Source organism: Entelurus aequoreus, linkage group LG01 (assembly GCF_033978785.1).
Source record: "Entelurus aequoreus isolate RoL-2023_Sb linkage group LG01, RoL_Eaeq_v1.1, whole genome shotgun sequence".
In the NCBI taxonomy this organism is placed as follows: domain Eukaryota; kingdom Metazoa; phylum Chordata; class Actinopteri; order Syngnathiformes; family Syngnathidae; genus Entelurus; species Entelurus aequoreus.
In genome coordinates this window covers 90124437-90144808 of record NC_084731.1, presented here as the reverse complement: position 1 = coordinate 90144808, position 20372 = coordinate 90124437, and the positions used below count along the sequence as shown (strand labels likewise).

At 37.1% G+C, this 20372-nt stretch overlaps 1 pseudogene; it reads left to right on the top strand.

Annotated features, from left to right (window-relative positions):
* The first annotated feature begins 7801 nt into the window (after positions 1 to 7801).
* Positions 7802 to 20372, top strand: part of LOC133658961 (potassium voltage-gated channel subfamily H member 3-like) — a 92406-nt pseudogene continuing 79835 nt past the window's right edge.

Sequence of the window (20372 nt, the reverse complement as noted above, 5' to 3'; positions counted from 1 at the left end):
CTGTCGGAAAAGTTTGGACGCAGTTAAAAAACGTCAAGTTCGAGAGTCGAACGACTTGACACAACTGATTAATCAAACCTACGTAAGAATGTACAAATCTACCCTTTTAACACAAATGTATGTACGATAAAAAAAAAAAAAGAAATGAAACGAAAATGCGTTTATATGGGCAAACATTTTTTTGGATGTGACGTCATGAACTCGCCTTATCAAGCGTTGCTAATTGTCCAACACTGACATCTTGTGGTGAAATATTTAAAATGCATTTAAGGATAATTGAGCACATACAGGACTTACTTATGTGTACAGCTCTGGTAATGGGTACATTCGCAACCACCTGCACAAATGTACTTCAAAATGTAACAATCAAAATAAACATGACTTTTTTTTGTTTACTAGGGCACGCATATATAATATGCATTAGTTTGACCGTTTAAAATCAACGATAATAAAAAGGAGATGCTTGGAAATAGCATAAAAATGCCCCAAAAACTTGGAAAAACGCGATTCATAGCGTTACTTTTTGGTGTAACCATCATGAGCGTTCTGTTCAGGTATATTTCTTTTATATTTTGATAAATCATCATATGTATGTATTACTAAATTTAAATAGGTATTGATCAATCTTTAAGCTTTGTGTATTTGATTTATTTTTGCTTTTGACATCTTATTTAGAATTGTACTTGAAACTTTTACAACTTTGTGTTGCGCTCATGATGGCGTAACCAAACTAGATTTCATTTAATTATTTTATTTTGAATATTTATTCCCTTTTTTACATTTAGTATATTTAAATATTCATTTATAAACATTGAATACGTTTCAAATTTTAATAAAATGCAATTGCCTTCATCTTATAGGGTAATGTTTAGTTACACCAAGTCATGAGCATAACACTAAACTTCATCACTTTGACTTGTAATATCTCTAATTCTGGTGGTGTTTTATGCTTTTTTCTTTTTGGAACATGTACTATACATATAATACAATAAAGTCCCATATAAAATTATGTTTCTATAGCAATACTTTAATTTTACCTTTGAAAGTAACGCTCCAATGTCCATTAGTGGAGCTGTACACTAATCCATCCATCCATTTTTCTACCGCTTGTTCCTTTTGGGATCGTGGGGGGTGCTGGAGCCTATCTCAGCTACATTCGGGCGGAAGGCGGGGTACACCCTGGAAAAGTCGCCACCTCATCGTAGGGCCAACACAGACAGACAGACAACACTTATGTTTAATATATTTTTTTCGTTTTACCTGAAATATTGCACAGACATTTAAAAAAAAAAAAACTCATTATATATAAGAAATATAATCTTAGAGAAAAATGTAATTAAAAACATTTGTACGCACGTACAACACTTAAGACCTTCAGTACATCAGTATGTGGAATTAAATTATGGAATGGATTAAGCAAATAAATCAAACAAAGTACTAATATGATCCTATTCAAGATACTATTCAAACTTAAAAAAGAAATTAAACGAAAATGCGTTAATTTTTTTTAAATGTAATTTTTCAAAAATATTTATTTTATTTTATTATTTTTTTTACTAAACTTTTATTCATAAATTTCAACATTTACAAACAGTTGAAAATAATAATCAAAGTAAGTACAAAAACAGTACAAAACGAAAATACGTTTATATGGGCAAACATTTTTTGGATGTGACGTCATGATCTCGCTTTTTCAAGCGTTGCTAATTGTCCTACACTGACATCTTGTGGTGAAATATTTAAAATGCATTTAAGGATAATTAAACACGTACTGCATGAGCACATACATATTTAACATATTGTTTTCGTTTTACCTGTAGCATTGCAAAGGCATTTTTTTAAAACCCCACAATAGCAATTCTTTGTAGATTATGTTATATATGTAAAAAAAAAATAAAAATAAAAAAATCACATGATGTTAGTGCACCAGTCGAGGAAAATGAGCAATCTACAAACCGTGTTTCCATATGAATTGGGAAATTGTGTTAGATGTAAATACAAACGGAATACAATGATTTGCAAATCATTTTCAACCCATATTCAGTTGAATATGCTACAAAGACAACATATTTGATGTTCAAACTGATAAACATTTTTTTCAAGCGTTGACCGGTCCGCAGCTACAAAAAGGTTGGGGACCACTGGTCTAGACAACAAGACTACTGAAGACAAATGGTTTAGAAGTGTCAACAGGAAGCAACCAGACATGACCACGACCCTGTTTGCAGCATATGAATGTTCATATGTGACACACCAATGATCAGCACACTGGAATGATGAAAGACATATACAAACATGTCTTCATGCACACCGATTGGCTGTAAGAACCAAGAGTGATATTAGCAAAAATATATCATTAATCATCTGTTAATGTTTCGCTCCTTCCCCTTACGGCACACCATATTAACAGCACAGGCCATCAGAGGTGTGGCAACGCCGGGATATTTATATATTTTCTAAAATATTTAGCTTTACACTTGGCGAGACATTTACATTTAACATTAAGATTTAACATTTAGATTTAACTTTTAGATTTATATAGACATTCGAGTCAACATTTAGATTTTACTGTGAAATTTTGATTTAGATTTAACATTTCGATTTATCATTTTGATTTGGATTTAGTATTACGTTGTAACATTTAGATTTACGATTTAGATTCATCATTTTGATTTAGATTTAATATTTAGATCCAACCTTTAGAATTAGCACTTACATTCAACATTTAGACTTAACATTTCGATTCAACATTTAAGATTTAGATTTAACATTTAGGCTTATTATTTACATTAGAGTCAACATTTAGATTTTACTGCAAAATGTATATTCAGATTCAACATTTAGATTTTACTGTAAAATTTAGATTTAGATTCAACATTTAGATTTATCATTTTGATTTGGCTTTAATATTTAGTTGTAACATTTAGATTGATGATTTAGATTCAACATTTTGATTTAGATGTAATATTTAGATCCAACCTTTAGAATTAGCACTTAGATTCAACATTTAGACTTAACGTTTCGATTCAACATCTAAGATTTAGATTTAACATTTAGACTTATTATTTACATTAGAGTCAACATTTAGATTTTACGGTAAAATTTAGATGTAGATTCAACATTTAGATTTGACATTTACATTTATCATTTTGATTTGGATTTAATATTTAGTTGTAACATTTAGATTTAGATTCAACATTTAGATTCATCATTTTGATTTAGATTTAATATTTAGATCCAACCTTTAGAATTAGCACTTAGATTCAAGATTTAGACTTAACATTTCGATTCAACATTTAAGATTTAGATTCAACATTTAGGCTTGTTGTTTACATTAGAGTCAACATTTAGATTTTACTGCAAAATTTAGATTTAGATTCAACATTTAGATTTGACTGTAAAATTTAGATTTATAATTCCACATTTAAATTTAAGATTTAGATTAATCATTTTGATTTGGATTTAGTATTAAGTTGTAACATTTATATTTATGATTTAGATTCAACATTTAGATTCATCATTTTGATTTACATATAATATTTAGATCAGACATTTAGAATTAGCACTTAGATTCAACATTTAGAATTAACACTTCGATTTAACATTTAAGATTTAGATTGAACATTTAGACTTATCATTTACATTAGAGTCAACATTTAGATTTTACTGCAACATTTTGATTTAGATTCAAACATTTAGATTTGACAATTACATTTATCATTTTGATCTGGATTTAATGTTTAGTTGTAACATTTAGATTTACGATTTAGAGTCAACATTTAGATTCATCATTTTGATTTAGATTTAATATTTGGATCCAACCTTTAGAATTAGCACTTAGATTCAACATTTAGACTTAACGATTCAACATTTAAGATTTAGATTTAACATTTAGGCTTACTATTTACATTACAGTCAACATTTAGATTTTACTGCAAAATGTATATTTAGATTCAACATTTAGATTTTACTGTACAATTTAGATGTAGATTCAACATTTAGATTTGACATTTAGATTTATCATTTTGATTTGGATTTAATATTTAGTTGTAACATTTAGATTTATGATTTAGATTAAACATTTAGATTAATCATTTTGATTTAGATATAATATTTAGATCCAACCTTTAGAATTAGCACTTAAGATTCAACATTTAGACTAAGGCTGCAGCTAACGATTATTTTTCTATCGATTAATCTATAGATTATTTTTTCGATTAATCGGTTAATCTATAGATTAATTTTTCGATTCATCTATAGATTATTTTTCCTTTTACCGATTTTTTTAATTTTTATTATTTAAAATGAAGATGAAAAAATAAAAGTAGGCCAGTTTTTTCAAAAGGCATGGTTTTTATTTACAAAAAAAAAAGTATGGCCACTCAGTCAACATTGACAACAACATGACAAAATATTCTGTAACAATGTAAACATTTAAAACTTTTAACATTTAACAAAATTAAAAGTAGCTTATTTGCTTTTTAATGTGCAAATATAAAAGTAAACATCCAGTGCAAATCTTAATATTCTGCAATAGTATAAGCATTTCAAAAGTAAAAGTATTGCTTATTTTGCTTTAAAATGTGCAAAAACAAAGATAAACATCCAATACAAAAAAGTGCAAAACGAAATATTCTGTAACAACAGTGTAAACATTTCAACAAAAGTGAAAGTATTGCTTATTTGCTAAAATGTGCAAAAATAAAGATAAACATCCAATACAAAAAAGTGCCAATGTAAATATTCTGGAGCACTGTAAACATTAAGTATTGCTTTTAAAATGTGCAAAATAAACATCCAGTCCAACACAGTACACAATAACCAATTCTACTCATTCCAGTGAGTGACTAACAGTTGTAATGAAGAAAGGTTAGCATGTCTACATGCTCTGGTTCTTTTCTTGTTTACAATATTCCCAGCAGCTGAAAATAGGCGCTCAGAAGGGGTCGATGTGGCTGGAACTGAGAGGTAATTAGCCTTCACCTCAAACCAGGACTGCGAGCGAGCTGAGCTGCAGTTTAAGTTTCTAGTAGGTCAACGGGCTCATAGTGATGTTACTAGTAGTTGACTGGGAGGTGTTTATTATCATTTGGGGAGAGTCCGCTGCCTGATGCTCACCTGCTAAACACCTATCTGCTCCACGCTGAAGCGCTGACTACATGCGCTCTGAATACGCACTGCTGATTGGCTGATAATGCTTCGTGTGTACCAATCAGATGGTTGTGTGGGTGGGACAATGCTGCGTGTGTACCAATCAGATGGTTGTGTGGGTGGGACAATGCTGCGTGTGTACCAATCAGATGGTTGTGTGGGTGGGACAATGCTGCGTGTGTACCAATCAGATGGTTGTATGGGTGGGACAATGCTGCGTGCTGAGACAGAGGCAGACAAGCAAAGCAACTTGTTAAGACTTTAGCAGCTAAAGTTAGCTTTAGCTTAGAAACTCGTTCGGTACACCCCTGTACCGAACCGAAAGCCCCGTACCGAAACGGTTCAATACAAAACACATACCGTTACACCCCTAGCAGATACAAATGACACATTCATGTATTTGTGTAATGATGACAACGTATGCTAACGCGGACGATTGACTAGTTGATGGTTGATGGTTTTCTTTTCAAATGTTCGTTCATAGCCGTTGTGCTGCCTATGCTATGATAGGCCATTTCCGCTCGACACACTGTGCATACAACAACATTATTAGGCTGTGTATTGAAATACTCCCACACTTTTGACGACTTTTGGCGTGCGTTTTTCCCCTCGCTCGCACAGTCTGCTTTGCGCTCCGCCATGACGGTAGTGTGACGTAAATATGCGACGCGTCGACGCACAAAAACGGCGTCGACGTATTTACGTAACCGATGACGTCGACTACGTCGACGCGTCGTTTCAGCCTTAATTTAGACTTAACACTTCGATTCAACATTTAAGATTTAGATTTAACATTTAGACTTTTTATTTACAATAGAGTCAACATTTACATTTTACTGTAAAATTTAGATGTAGATTCAACATTTAGATTTGACACTTACATTCATCATTTTGATTTGGATTTAATATTTAATTGTAACATTCAGATTTATGATTTAGATTCAACATTTAGATTCATCATTTTGATTTAGATGTAATATTTAGATCCAACCTTTAGAATTAGCACTTGTATTCAACATTAAGACTTAACGTTTCGATTCAACATTAAAGATTTAGATTTAACATTTAGGCTTATTATTTACATTAGAGTCAACATTTAGATTTTACTGCAACATTTAGATGTAGATTCAACATTTAGATTTTACTGTAAAATTTAGATTTAGATTCCACATTTAGATTCGACTTTTAGACTCATCATTTTGATTTGGATTTCATATTTAGTTGCAACATTTAGATTTACGATTTAGATTTAACATTTAGATTCATCATTTTGATTCAGATTTAATATTTAGATCCAACATTTAGAATTAGCACTTAGATTCAACAATTAGACTTAACACTTCGATTCAACATTTAAGATTTAGATTTAACATTTAGGCTTATTATTTACATTAGAGTCAACATTTACATTTTACTGTAAAATTTAGATGTAGATTCAACATTTACATTTTACTGTAAAATTTAGATTTAGATTCCACATTTAGTTTCAACAATTAGATCCATCATTTTGATTTTGATTTAATATTTAGTTGTAACATTTAGATTTACGATTTAGATTCAACATTTAGATTCATCATTTTGATTGGCATTTAATATTTAGAGCCAACATTTAGAATTAGCACTTAGATTCAACATTTAGACTTAACATTTACACTAGAGTCAACATTTAGATTTTACTGTAAAATTTAGATTTAGATTCAACATTTAGATCGATCATTTTGATTTGGATTTAATATTTTGTTGTGTTGATGGATGGATTTAACATTTTAGATGTACCATTTAATCTACAAAAATAGTTAAATGTGAGAAAGGTAAGCTAAGGCCTCTTGCTCAGTGGCTTAGTAGTTAGAGTCTATACCAAAGACTATAAAAATGGGACCCATTACCTCCCTACTTGGCACTCAGCGTCAAGGGTTGGAATTGGGGGTTAAATCACCAACAATTATTCCCGGGCGTGGCCCCCAATGATGCTCACTGCTCCCCTCACCTCCCATTGGGTGGAACAAGGGGATGGGTCAAAAATGCAGAGTATAATATCACCACACCTAGTGTGTGTGTGTGTGTGTGTGTGACAATCATTGGTACTTTACTTTAACTTTAAACATTTAAAATATATCTGCTATAAAAGTGTTTTTTTTTACATCCCATAGTAAGGCTACTCACTTGCAGCAATAAAATAAACAGTGATTTAAAAAAAAAAAAAAATCCCATATAAAACCTAATTTAAACATATTGCCTTTTAAAAAGAGCTGACCAGCAGATGGCCCCATTTTCTCACAAGTAATCTCACGGAGGACGTCCTTTATACTCTGACATGATGGGACTTTAAAACAACACTCGGTATTTGATTTGAAAATTTACACCAATGGGAAAAAAATGTCAGACTCCCACCCCCAGTTTGATTGACAGCTCATGTGCCTCCACTCTTTCATCACCTGCATCTTCAAACCCCGGAGGCGTTCAATGGCAGGTGTGATGCTATCAACTAAGAAATGCGCGTATGTAAGAGTGCTGCTGGAGCAAAGGAGTATTTGACTCCAAACTATCAGCAGGGGAGAAGGAGAGGGGGTGTATAGGAGGAGAAGGAGGGGGAGGGGGAGGAGGAGGAGGAGAGGGGCGCGCTGCAGCACACCCGTGCGTAAATGTGACCATCCTCTCCCCCTCCAGACATCCACGGGCATCTCTTCGCTTCTTTTCGGCCGGGATCACCTGCCCACATTCGGACCGTGGAGTCCCGGGTGTCGCGACTCGGCGCCCTCCTCCAGGGGCTGGGAGGAGCGCCGGGTGCCACGTCCAGGTTCCTCCCGGGCTTCGTGACCACCGCCGCGGACGGCAATGGCTCGGAGCGCCGGGAGAGACGCGGCTCCACCCGGTCTCGGATGCCCGTCATGCGGGGTCTGATCGCGCCTCAGAACACCTTCCTGGACACCATCGCGACTCGATTCGATGGGACCCGTGAGTTTTTTTTATATTTTTTTAAATATCCCACAATGACTCCTTATCTCTTTCATTTAAGCTGCGCAATGCATGTTCCAAACAATCCATCCTTCTCACCTTAATTGCATCCAGGATGAGGACACGCCGTGCGTGTGTTGCACAATTTGACTGCTGAATGAATTTGGATGAATGACAACACACATGCGCACTCACTAATTAGCAACATCTGCAGCTGGTTCAAAGATAAACAGATGCAAAAAGCATGAGAGGATATGCACAGGTGCACTCCAACACATGGAACCATTAAGAATAAGCTACAGCTGGTTGCATTTTAAAGTACAGTACAGTGCTCACTAATGCAGTGAGTCAGTGTATTAATGAAGCATCACATGGTGAGCTTGTGCCAAATGTATGCAACTGGGGGGGGGAATCAATCAATCATTCAACAAGGCAGCGTTTGAGTTGTGTTTTTCTGCAGCCCGATCGAGGTATTCCTCGATGTGAGTCCTGCTATCCTGTAAATACTCATTCCAAGGAGAAATTTACAATAAAAGTTAAAGGCCTACTGAAATGAGATTTTCTTATTTAAACGGGGATAGCAGGTGCATTCTATGTGTCATACTTCATCATTTCGCGATATTGCCATGTTTTTGCTGAAAGGATTTAGTAGAGAACATCGACGATAAAGTTCGCAACTTTTGGTCGCTGATAAAAAAAAAGCCTTGCCTGTACCGGAAGTAGCGTGACGTCACAGGTTGTGGAGCTCCTCCCATCTGCACATTGTTTACAATCATGGCCACCAGCAGCGAGAGCGATTCGGACCGAGAAAGCGACGATTACCCCATTAATTTGAGCGAGGATGAAAGATTTGTGGATGAGGAAAGTGAGAGTGAAGGATTAGAGGGCAGTGGAAGCGATTCAGATAGGGAAGATGCTGTGAGAGGCGGGTGGGACCTGATATTCAGCTAGGAATGACTAAAACAGTAAATAAACACAAGACATATATATACTCTATTAGCCACAACACAACCAGGCTTATATTTAATATGCCACAAATTAATCCTGCATAACAAACACCTCCCCCCTCCCGTCCATATAACCCACCAATACAACTCAAACACCCGCACAACACACTCAATCCCACAGCCCAAAGTACCGTTGACCTCCGCAAAGTTCATACAGCACATATATTTCCCCAAAGTTACGTACGTGACATGCACATAGCGGCACGCACGTACGGGCAAGCGATCAAATGTTTGGAAGCCGCAGCTGCGTACTCACGGTACCGCGTATCCAACTCAAAGTCCTCCTGGTAAGAGTCTCTGTTGTCCCAGTTCTCCACAGGTCAATGGTAAAGCTTGACTGTCATCTTTCGGGAATGTAAACAATGAAACACAGGCTACGTGTTTGTGTTGCTGCAGCCGTCCGCTAATACACCGCTTCCCACCTACAGCTTTCTTCTTTGCTGTCTCCATTGTTCATTAAACAAATTGCAAAAGATTCACCAACACAGATGTCCAGAATACTGTGGAATTTTGCGATGAAAACAGACAACTTAATAGCTGGCCACAATGCTGTCCCAATATGTCCTCTACAATCCGTGACGTCACGCGCAAACGTCATCATAACGTCCCATTTCAGCAGGATATTTCGCGGGAAATTTAAAATTGCACTTTAGTAATCTAACCCGGCCGTATCGGCATGTGTTGCAATGTTAAGATTTCATCATTGATATATAAACTATCAGACTGCGTGGTCGGTAGTAGTGGGTTTCAGTAGGCCTTTAAACCCCAATTCCAATGCCAAGCAGGGAGGTAATGGGTCCCATTTTTATAGTCTTTGGTATGACTCGGCCGGGGTTTGAACTCACGACCTACCGATCTCAGGGCGGACACTCTAACCACAAGGCCACTGAGCAGGTTTTTAAAGAGAATGCAAAGTTAGTGTTAAATTCTTAAAGAGGGCCGCCCCTCGTTATGTGCACATCTTTGGTGTCCGTAGGGCCCCGTGATTCGTGGGGGTATAGAATGTTAAAGTTAAACTATCCATGATTGTCACACACACACTAGGTGTGGTAAAATTAACCTCTGCATTTGACACATCCCCTTGTTCACCCCCCTGGGAGGTGAGGGGAGCAGTGAGAAGCAGCGCTGGCCGCACCCAGGAATAATTTTTGGTGATTTAACCCCCAATTCCAACCTTTGATGCTGAGTGCCAAGCAGGGAGGTAATGGGTCCCATTTTTATAGTCTTTGGTATGACTCGGCCGGGGTTTGAACTCACGACCTACCGATCTCAGGGCGGACACTCTAACCACTAGGCCACTGAGTTTAGTAGGTGCATACAGCTAGCCTAAATAGCATGTTAGCATCAATTAGCTTGCAGTCATGGATTGACCAAATATGCCTGATAAGCACTCCAGCAAATCCATAACTTCAACAAAGCTCACCTTTGTGCATTCACGCACAGCATAAAACATGTGGTGGACAAAATGAGTCAAAGAAGGAGTGGCATAAAACACGTCTTTCTGTGGCAGCGTCGGGGAAAGTTGTACATGTCAACAAACTAAGATGAGTTCAAGGATCGCTGAAATTAGTAGGACAAAACGGTGCTCGCCAAATACTCTCATCAGTGAAGCATGTTTAACATAAACAGTGGGATTTCTAAAAATTAGGAAGGTTTGTGGCATGTTTGTTCTCCAACAGAAACCATATTAAAATGAAAATATTTTTTTTCAATTTTCACACATCTCTGAAAGAGGTCCAGGGAGCCACTAAGGCTGCGCTAAAGAGCCGCGGGTTGCTGACCCCCGAACTAAAGTGTTGTTGTAGCTTGTTTTCTTCAAATGCAGTCAGTAGTCATTTGTTCAACTTCTTTAGTTATATTAGTGGTGTTCTTCTGGGTTCCATTATAACTAGGGATGTCCGATAATATCGGACTGCCGATATTATCGGCCGATAAATGCTTTAAAATGTAGTATCGGAAATTATCGGTATCGGTTTCAAAATTATCGGTATCGGTTTCAAAAAGTAAAATGTATGACTATCGGTATCAGTTTCAAAATTATCGGTATCGGTTTCAAAAAGTAAAATGTATGACTTTTTAAAACGCTGTTGTGTACACGGACGTAGGGAGATGTACAGAGCACCAATAAACCTTGAAGGCACTGCCTTTGCATGCCGGCCCAGTCACATAATATCTACGGCTTTTCACACACACAAGTGAATGCAAGGCATACTTGATCAACAGCCATACAGGTCACACTGAGGGTGACGTAAAAACAACTTTAACACTGTTACAAATATGCGCCACACTGTGAACCCACACCAAACAAGAATGACAAACACATTGCGGGAGAACATCCGCACCGTAACACAACATAAACACAACAGAACAAATACCCAGAAACCCCTTGCAGCACTAACTCTTCCGGGACGCTACAATATACACCCAAACCCCGCCCACCTCAACCTCCTCATGCTGTCTCAGGGAGAGCATGTCCCAAATTCCAAGCTGCTGTTTTGAGGCATGTTAAAAAAAATAATGCATTAAATATGGCAAGGCCATGTTGGCATTTTTTCCGTAACTTGAGTTGATTTATTTTGGAAAACCTTGTTACATTGTTTAATGCATCCAGTGGGGCATCACAACAAAATTAGGCATAATGATGTGTTAATTCCACGACTGTATATATCAGTATCGGTTGATATCGGAATCTGTAATTAAGAGTTGGACAATATCGGAATATCGGCAAAAAAGCCATTATCGGACATCTCTAATTTTAGGTCCTTTCTTTTTCATCATTTGGGCTATTCAACGGGAGAGACTTGTGAGAGACTCACATTTTTTGCAGCAGATTAGTAAAAACACGTCAGTGTTTTCATAGAGATGATATCCAAATAACATTCTCGTTACCCTAATTTAGCCAGGGGCGGCCCTGGGTGTGGGTACATTCAACCATACATCGATGCAATCCCATCCAAAAACTGGCGTGGCACAGAAAACGTCTACTAAAGTAGTTGCCTCACGCAGCCCCTTTAAAACTTGCTTATCATCTTTTTTACTACAAATGTGTAAAAAAAAAAAAAAAAAAAGAAAAGAAAAACTCACCCGGCATACCGCTCACTATAACAATAATTAACTGTTGTTCACAATGTTACATAACACAGCCCTGAAGGTGCAAACTAGCAGGGAAAACGTGTGGAACTGGGATGCGCTGTAAATGAAATAGCTCTTTTTTTACAGCCGGAATGCAAGAGATTGCTGCAGCTGAATCAAGCACTGGTGTGTCCGCTATTCTGATGATACTATCAGCAGTTTTTGAGTTGCACACGTGTGAGCAGGAATTTCATGCATGTTTTGCAACACGGCTTGCTTGGGACCATTTGAATAAAGCGAAACCCAGCATGCTGCCAAATATCCTGATATGGTCGAAAATCTATATCGCGACATACACTATTTTGCCAAAAGTATTTGGCCACCCATCCAAATGATCAGAATCAGGTGTCCTAATCACTTGGCTCGGCCACAGGTGTATAAAATCGAGCACTTAGGCATGGAGCTTGTTTCTACAAACATTTGTGAAAGAATGGGCCGCTCTCAGGAGCTCAGTGATTTCCAGCGTGGAACTGTCATAGGATGCCACCTGTGCAACAAATTCCAGTCGTGAAACTTCCTTGCTCCTAAATATTCCAAAGTCAACTGTCGGCTTTATTATAGGAAAATGGAAAAGTTTGGGAACAACAGCAACTCAGCCACCAAGTGGTAGGCCACGTAAACTGACATAGAGGGGTCAGCGGATGCTGAAGTGCATAGTGCAAAGACTTTCTGCACAGTCAGTTGCTACAGAGCTCCAAACTTCATGTGGCCTTCCAATTAGCCCACGTACAGTACGCAGAGAGCTTCATGGAATGGGTTTCCATGGCCGAGCAGCTGCATCTAAGCCATACATCACCAAGTCCAATGCAAAGCGTGGGATGCAGTGGTGTAAAGCACGTCACCACTGGACTCTAGAGCAGTGGAGACGCATTCTCTGGAAGTGATGAATCACGCTTTTCCATCTGGCAATCTGATGGACGAGTCTGGGTTTGGAGGTTGCCAGGAGGACGGTATTTCGGACTGCATTGTGCCGAGTGTGAAATTTGGTGGAGGAGGAATTATGGTGTGGGGTTGTTTTTCAGGAGCTTTGAATGCTCCAGGATATACCAAAACATTTTGGACAATTCCATGCTCCCAACCTTGTGGGAACAGTTTGGAGCGAGCCCCTTCCTCTTCCAACATGACTGTGCACCAGTGCAGAAAGCAAGGCCCATAAAGACATGGATGACAGAGTCTGGTGTGGATGAACTTGACTGGCCTGCACAGAGTCCTGACCTGCACCCGATAGAACACCTATTAGAACGGCGACTGAGAGCTAGGCCTTCTCCACCAACATCAGTGTGTGACCTCACCAATGCGCTTTTGGAAAGAATGATGGAAAATTCCTATAAACACACTCCGCAACCTTGTGGACAGCCTTCCCAGAAGAGTTGAAGCTGTAATAGCTGCAAAAGGTGGACCGACATAATATTGAACCCTATGGGTTAGGAATGGGATGGCACTTCAACTTCATATGTGAGTCAAGGCAGGTAGCCAAATACTTTTGGCAATATAGTGTATTTTGCAGCCTCTTGCGATGATGATGTATTTCACCATAGATTACTTGGCATATGAGTAATAAAAGACACATTTTAAAATGGGTTAGGCTCCTAATTTGGCTGCTGACATCCCAGCAGGTACAAGATGTTGATTATACATACATGTCTTTTAAAAGGGACTTTGAAACAACGTTGCAAAACAGTTGTATTTGTAAATTGAGACAACGTTGAGGTCCAACGTTGGATCCACGTTGTTGGTCGGGAAATGACCAAATTTCAATGGGCAACCTGACTGTCAGGTTCAAACACTGATGACATCTATTAAACAAGACAAGAAGCAAAGAATTAAACAGAGACAGAATTCAATTTGGCTCAATTTGAGGAGAGACGCTTGGACATCTGTACCCTTGTTCAGTGTCGTTACGCTCTGCCGAGAGATTGTACGCCTGCCCCTTTATCTGGACTTTCTCTGACCACATGACAACAGCTGCTTCTAAGGGACGAGGTCGTAAACAGCCATCGCCTTTGATTACAACAGTTCAAAAGAAAAGGTCGTAAACTGGTATCAGACAAGGACAAGTCACAGGTGGAGAAAATCCTCAGTGCTGAGCTCTGTAGAACTTGCACCTGGCTCGCTGACAACAAGCTATCCATCCACTTGGGTAAAACAGAATCCATCCTGTTTGGGTCCCACATCAAAGTCAATGACTTCAACATAAAAGTAGGTGACAGTGTCATCACCAGGAAAGATGAGGTCACCTACCTAGGTTCCATTCTAGAGGCTAACCTTTCCTGTGACAAAATGGCAACCAAGGTAATCAAAAAGGTTAACCAACGAACGAGATTTCTCTACAGAATTTCCCCTCTGGTCAACAAAAGCACCTTGAGGATTCTGGCGGGAACTCTTGTTCAACCCTTTTTCGATTACGCATGCACCTCCTGGTACCCTAGCACCTCCAAAACCCTCAAATCTAAACTCCAAACATCTCAGAACAAGCTAGTCAGGTTACTTCTAGACCTCCACCCCAGATCCCACCTCACTCCTACCCACTTCTCCAAAGTGGGCTGGCTCAAGGTGGAGGACAGAGTTAAACAACTTGCACTGAGCCTAGTCTATAAAATCCACTACACCTCCCTGATACCGAAGTACATGTCAAACTACTTCCTTAACGTAAATGACCGCCATAACCACAACACCAGGGGGTGCTCCACTAACCACGTTAAACCCAGATTCCGAACTAACAAAGGTCTTAACTCATTCTCTTTCTATGCCACATCAATGTGGAATGCGCTCCCAACAGGTATAAAAGAAAGGGCATCTCTATCCTCCTTCAAAACCACAATAAAAGTTCACCTCCAGGCAGCTACAACCCTAAACTAACACCCTCCCCGGATTGCTAATAATCAAATGTAAACAATCAAATGCAGATACTTTTTCTTATGCCTTCTGATCTCTCTCTCTCTCTCTCTCTCTCTCTCTCTCTCTCTATGTCCACTACTTGATGTCCATTCCCCCCCCCCCTCCACACCCCTGATTGTAAATAATGTAAATAATTCAATGTGATTATCTTGTGTGATGACTGTATTATGATGATAGTATATATGATAGTATATATCTGTATCATGAATCAATTTAAGTGGACCCCGACTTAAACAAGTTGAAAAACTTATTCGGGTGTTACCATTTAGTGGTCAATTGTACGGAATATGTACTTCACTGTGCAACCTACTAATAAAAGTCTCAATCAATCAATCAATCAATCAATCAATCAATCAATCAATCAATCAATCAATCAATCAATCAACAGTTTACAGAAAAGGTCATAAAAGAGTCCAAAAAGGTTCGTAAAACAGTTCAAAAAGAGGTTCGTAAAACAGTTGAAAAAGAGGTCCGTAAAACAGTTGAAAAAGGAGGTTCAAAAAGAGGTCGCCTGGAGGGGGAGTCTGGTCCTGCTTCCTCTTCGCTTTTGTAGTTCTTGGGTCAGACAATATCTTTCTGTTTGATTACAACACATGAAAGAAAACAGAACACCTTCATGTTGCTTCCCCCCTACACAGTGGAGTTTTACGAGCCTTAGTAAGCTCTTGGTAGGTTCCAAAGACAGCTTTTGCTTCTCACCAGGCACTCAATGTAACACAAAGTTTTTGTGATAACTTAGAAACAATTATTCTAACACTGACATTGAATAAACGTTGTCAAAAAGCAGGTCGTTTCAACGTTATGTTAGAGTTGCTCAACGTCAGATCTACACACCTGACAAAATGAACTAAGTGTCATGATTCCTTGGTCCGGATCATGTTTTGTTTAGTTACAGGTATGTTCTGTTAGTTTTGGACTTCTTTAGTTCCCGTCTGCGCTTCCTTGTTTGTTTTGTCACCATGGCGACTCATTAGTTTACCTGCCTCATTTGTTCGGATCACACCTGTCGCTACTCATTGTGTTCACCTGTCTCTGATTAGTGCTCGCCCGCTCACCTGCTTCCCGAGCACTAATCAGAGACATTATTTAGGCCTGCCATTGCCGGTCAGTCGTCCTGGCGACATTACTCTGTTCTTGCTATGTGCTACTCTGATTTTGCTGTTCCTGCCATTGATTCATGCTCTGCCAGGTAAGTTTTGTTTCATGTCCATAGTTTCTGCCCATGTGTTAGTTTTGTTACCTGCGCCAAGTTTTGTTCCTCCGCTGTGAGCGCCTTTTGTTTGTAACCTTTTTTGAGTAGAAATTAAATCATGATCCTACTTTCTACCGATGTCTGGTCCAGTCTGTTTGCATTCCGGGAAAACAATCCTCGCAGCAAGCTGCGTAAAAGTCCACGCCATGACACTAAGGCCTTATTGTTCTGTTGTTTGGATGCTATTATTATATTACTTTTTACTTACTTTTTTAGTTTTGAGTGATACTAGAAATGTGAGTATCGATCCAATATAAAGTAGTTACACGGGCAGGATTGGTATAATCAGACAAAAACACAGGATGTGTAACAATATCAATTAATATTCAAATGATTTCCTTATTTCCCTTCATTACATACTGTATAATAAAGTCAATAGTGCAAAATAATTAAACAGAAGCAGACTTCCAGAGTTTGTAAAGAATAACAAAAACGAGTTTGTGATAATAAAAAGTAACTGAAACTATACTTGGTATAGTTACGGTCTGTATTTGTGTCAATCCACGCACCTCTGTTTACATTTAAAAGCTCAGGTTAGCGGTTTTTGTATCCTCCTGCGATGTAAAGTGTAGCACATTTAGCTATTCTTTGTCCCGTAGTCCGCCAGTGATAATGGTACATGTGAGACACACAGTTTATTTACCACCGTAGAGGCAAGGATTTTTGATTTAGAAGCTGCACTGCGGAGGGGCCATAGCTCACTCGTATGGTTGCCAACTCCCTGAACATTTTTTATTAATTTTTTGTTTGTGTGAAAGGAGTGTTATACTATCCACAAAGGCTGTGTGAAGGCAACTCTACTCTTCTTGTTTGTTGAAGATTTAAGAGTTGCATCCATTCAGCCTTTGTCTTTGACTGACAATCTACACACACGCAGTTTATACCATTTAACTCCCAGCTAAATTTAAGTACATACGCAGGTTTTGGAACAACATGAATACCAGGGAAACTACTTGTTCAATAATCAATTTTTTCATGCAAAATAAAAATAAAAAAATTGAATAAAATGTGAAGTCTTTTTTGAAGTAGGAATATTTCCTGTAAATTAACGGACTAAAAGAAAAACATTTATTTAACAGTCTGTAGTGCTTAACTTAAATCAGTAAAAAAAAAAAAAAAAAAAAAAGTGGGCAGCTTTATGATAGAGCAGGTCTCCAAATTTCATTAGTGTAACAACTACTTTGGCAAAAACAAGGAAAGTGAGATATGTTTTTTATTTATATGACTGGCAACATTTCAGTTGTGCTTTATTTTTGAAGCAGATCTCCACTCAAACAATGTGGTTATTGTCTTTATCATGTATTACTACTACTAAGGTGTATTGTCACTATCATAAAGTGTAGTGTCAATATCATGAAGTGTAGTGTCACTTTAATAAGGTGTAGTGTCACTATCATAAAGTGTAGTATCAATATCATAAAGTGTAGTGTCACTATACTAAGGTGTAGTCTCACTATCATAAAGTGTAGTGTCACTATCACAAAGTGTAGTGTCACTATACTAAGGTGTAGTGTCGCTATCATAAAGTGTAGTGTCAATATCATAAGGTGTAGTGTCATTATCATAAAGTGTAGTGTCACTATGCTAAGGTGTAGTGTCACCATCATAAAGTGTAGTGTCAATATCAATTAAGTGCAGTGTCATTATCATAAAATGTAGTGTCACTATCATAACATGTAGTGTCACTATCATAAAGTGTAGACCCACTATCATAAAGTTTACTGTCTGTATTATAAAGTGTAGTGTCACTATCCTAAAGTGTAGTACCACTATCCTAAAGTGTAGTGCCACTAGCATAAAGTATAGTGTCACTATCATAAAGTGTAGTGTCACTATCATAAAGTGTAGTGTCACTATCATAAAATGTAGATTTACAATCATTAAGTGTAGATTCACTATCATAAAGTGTAGAGCCACTATCATAAAGTTTAGTGTCGGTATTATAAAGTGTAGTGTCACTATCATAAAGTGTAGATTTACTATCATGACGTGTAGATTCACTATCATAAAGTGTAGATTCACTATCATAAAGTGTAGTGTCACTATCATGAAGTGTAGTGTCACTATCATAAAGTGTAGAGTTATTATCATTAAGTCTAGTTTCACTATCATGAAGTGTAGTGCCACTATCATAAAGTGTAGTGTCACTATCATAAAGTGTAGATTATTATTATTAGGTGTATTGCCACTATCATAAAGTGTAGTGCCACTATCATAAAGTGTAGTTTCACTATCATTAAGTGTGGTGTCACTATCATAAAGTGTAGATGTATTATCATTAAGTGTAGTGTCACTATCATTAAGTGTAGAGTCACTATCATAAAGTGTAGTGTCACTATCATAAAGTGTAGATGTATTATCATTAAGTCTAGTGTCACTATCATTAAGTGTAGTGCCACTATCATAACATGTAGTGTCACTATCATAAAGTGTAGACCCACTATCATAAAGTTTAGTGTCTGTATCATAAAGTGTAGTGTCACTATCATAAAGTGTAGTGTCACTATCATAAAGTGTATTGCCACTAACATAAACTGTAGTGTCACTATCATAAAGTGTAGTACCACTATCCTAAAGTGTAGTGCCACTAGCATAAAGTATAGTGTCACTATCATAAAGTGTAGTGTCACTATCATAAAGTGTAGTGTCACTATCATAAAATGTAGATTTACAATCATTAAGTGTAGATTCACTATCATAAAGTGTAGAGCCACTATCATAAAGTTTAGTGTCAGTATTATAAAGTGTAGTGTCACTATCAAAAAGTGTAGATTTACTATTATAAAGTGAAGATTCACTATCATAAAGTGTAGATTCACTATCATAAAGTGTAGATTCACTATCATAAAGTGTAGTGTCACTATCATGAAGTGTAGTGTCACTATCATAAAGTGTAGAGTTATTATCATTAAGTCTAGTTTCACTATCATAAAGTGTAGTGCCACTATCATAAAGTGTAGTGTCACTATCATAAAGTGTAGATTATTATTATTAGGTGTATTGCCACTATCATAAAGTGTAGTGCCACTATCATAAAGTGTAGTGTCACTATCATTAAGTGTGGTGTCACTATCATAAAGTGTAGATGTATTATCATTAAGTGTAGTGTCACTATCATAAAGTGTAGAGTCACTATCATAAAGTGTAGTGTCACTATCATAAAGTGTAGATGTATTATCATTAAGTCTAGTGTCACTATCATAAAGTGTAGTGTCACTATCATAAAGTGTAGTGTCACTATCATAAAGTGTAGATTTATTATTATTAAGTGTAGCGTCACTATCATAAAGTGTAGATGTATTATTATTAAGTGTAGTGTCACTATCATAAAGTGTGGTGTCACTATCATGAAGTGTAGATTTATTATCATTAAGTGTAGTGCCACTATCATAAAGTGTGGTGTCACTATGATGAAGTGTAGATTTATTATCATTAAGTGTAGTGTCACTATCATAAAGTGTAGTGTCACTATCATGAAGTGTAGTGTCACTATCATAAAGTGTAGATGTATTATTATTAAGTGTAGCGTCACTATCATAAAGTGTAGGTGTATTATTATTAAGTGTAGTGTCACTATCATAAAGTGTAGTGTCACTATCATAAAGTGTAGATTTATTATTGTTAAGTGTAGTGTCACTATCATAAAGTGTAGATGTATTATTATTAAGTGTAGATTTATTGTCATTAAGTGTAGTGCCACTATCATAAAGTGTGGTGTCACTATCATGAAGTGTAGATTTATTATCATTAAGTGTAATGTCACTATCATAAAGTGTGGTGTCACTATCATGAAGTGTAGATTTATTATCATTAAGTGTAATGTCACTATCATAAAGTGTAGTGTCACTATCATAAAGTGTAGATTTATTATTATTAAGTGTAGTGTCACTATCATAAAGTGTAGATTTATTATTATTAAGTGTAGTGTCACTATCATAAAGTGTAGATGTATTATTATTAAGTGTAGATTTATTATC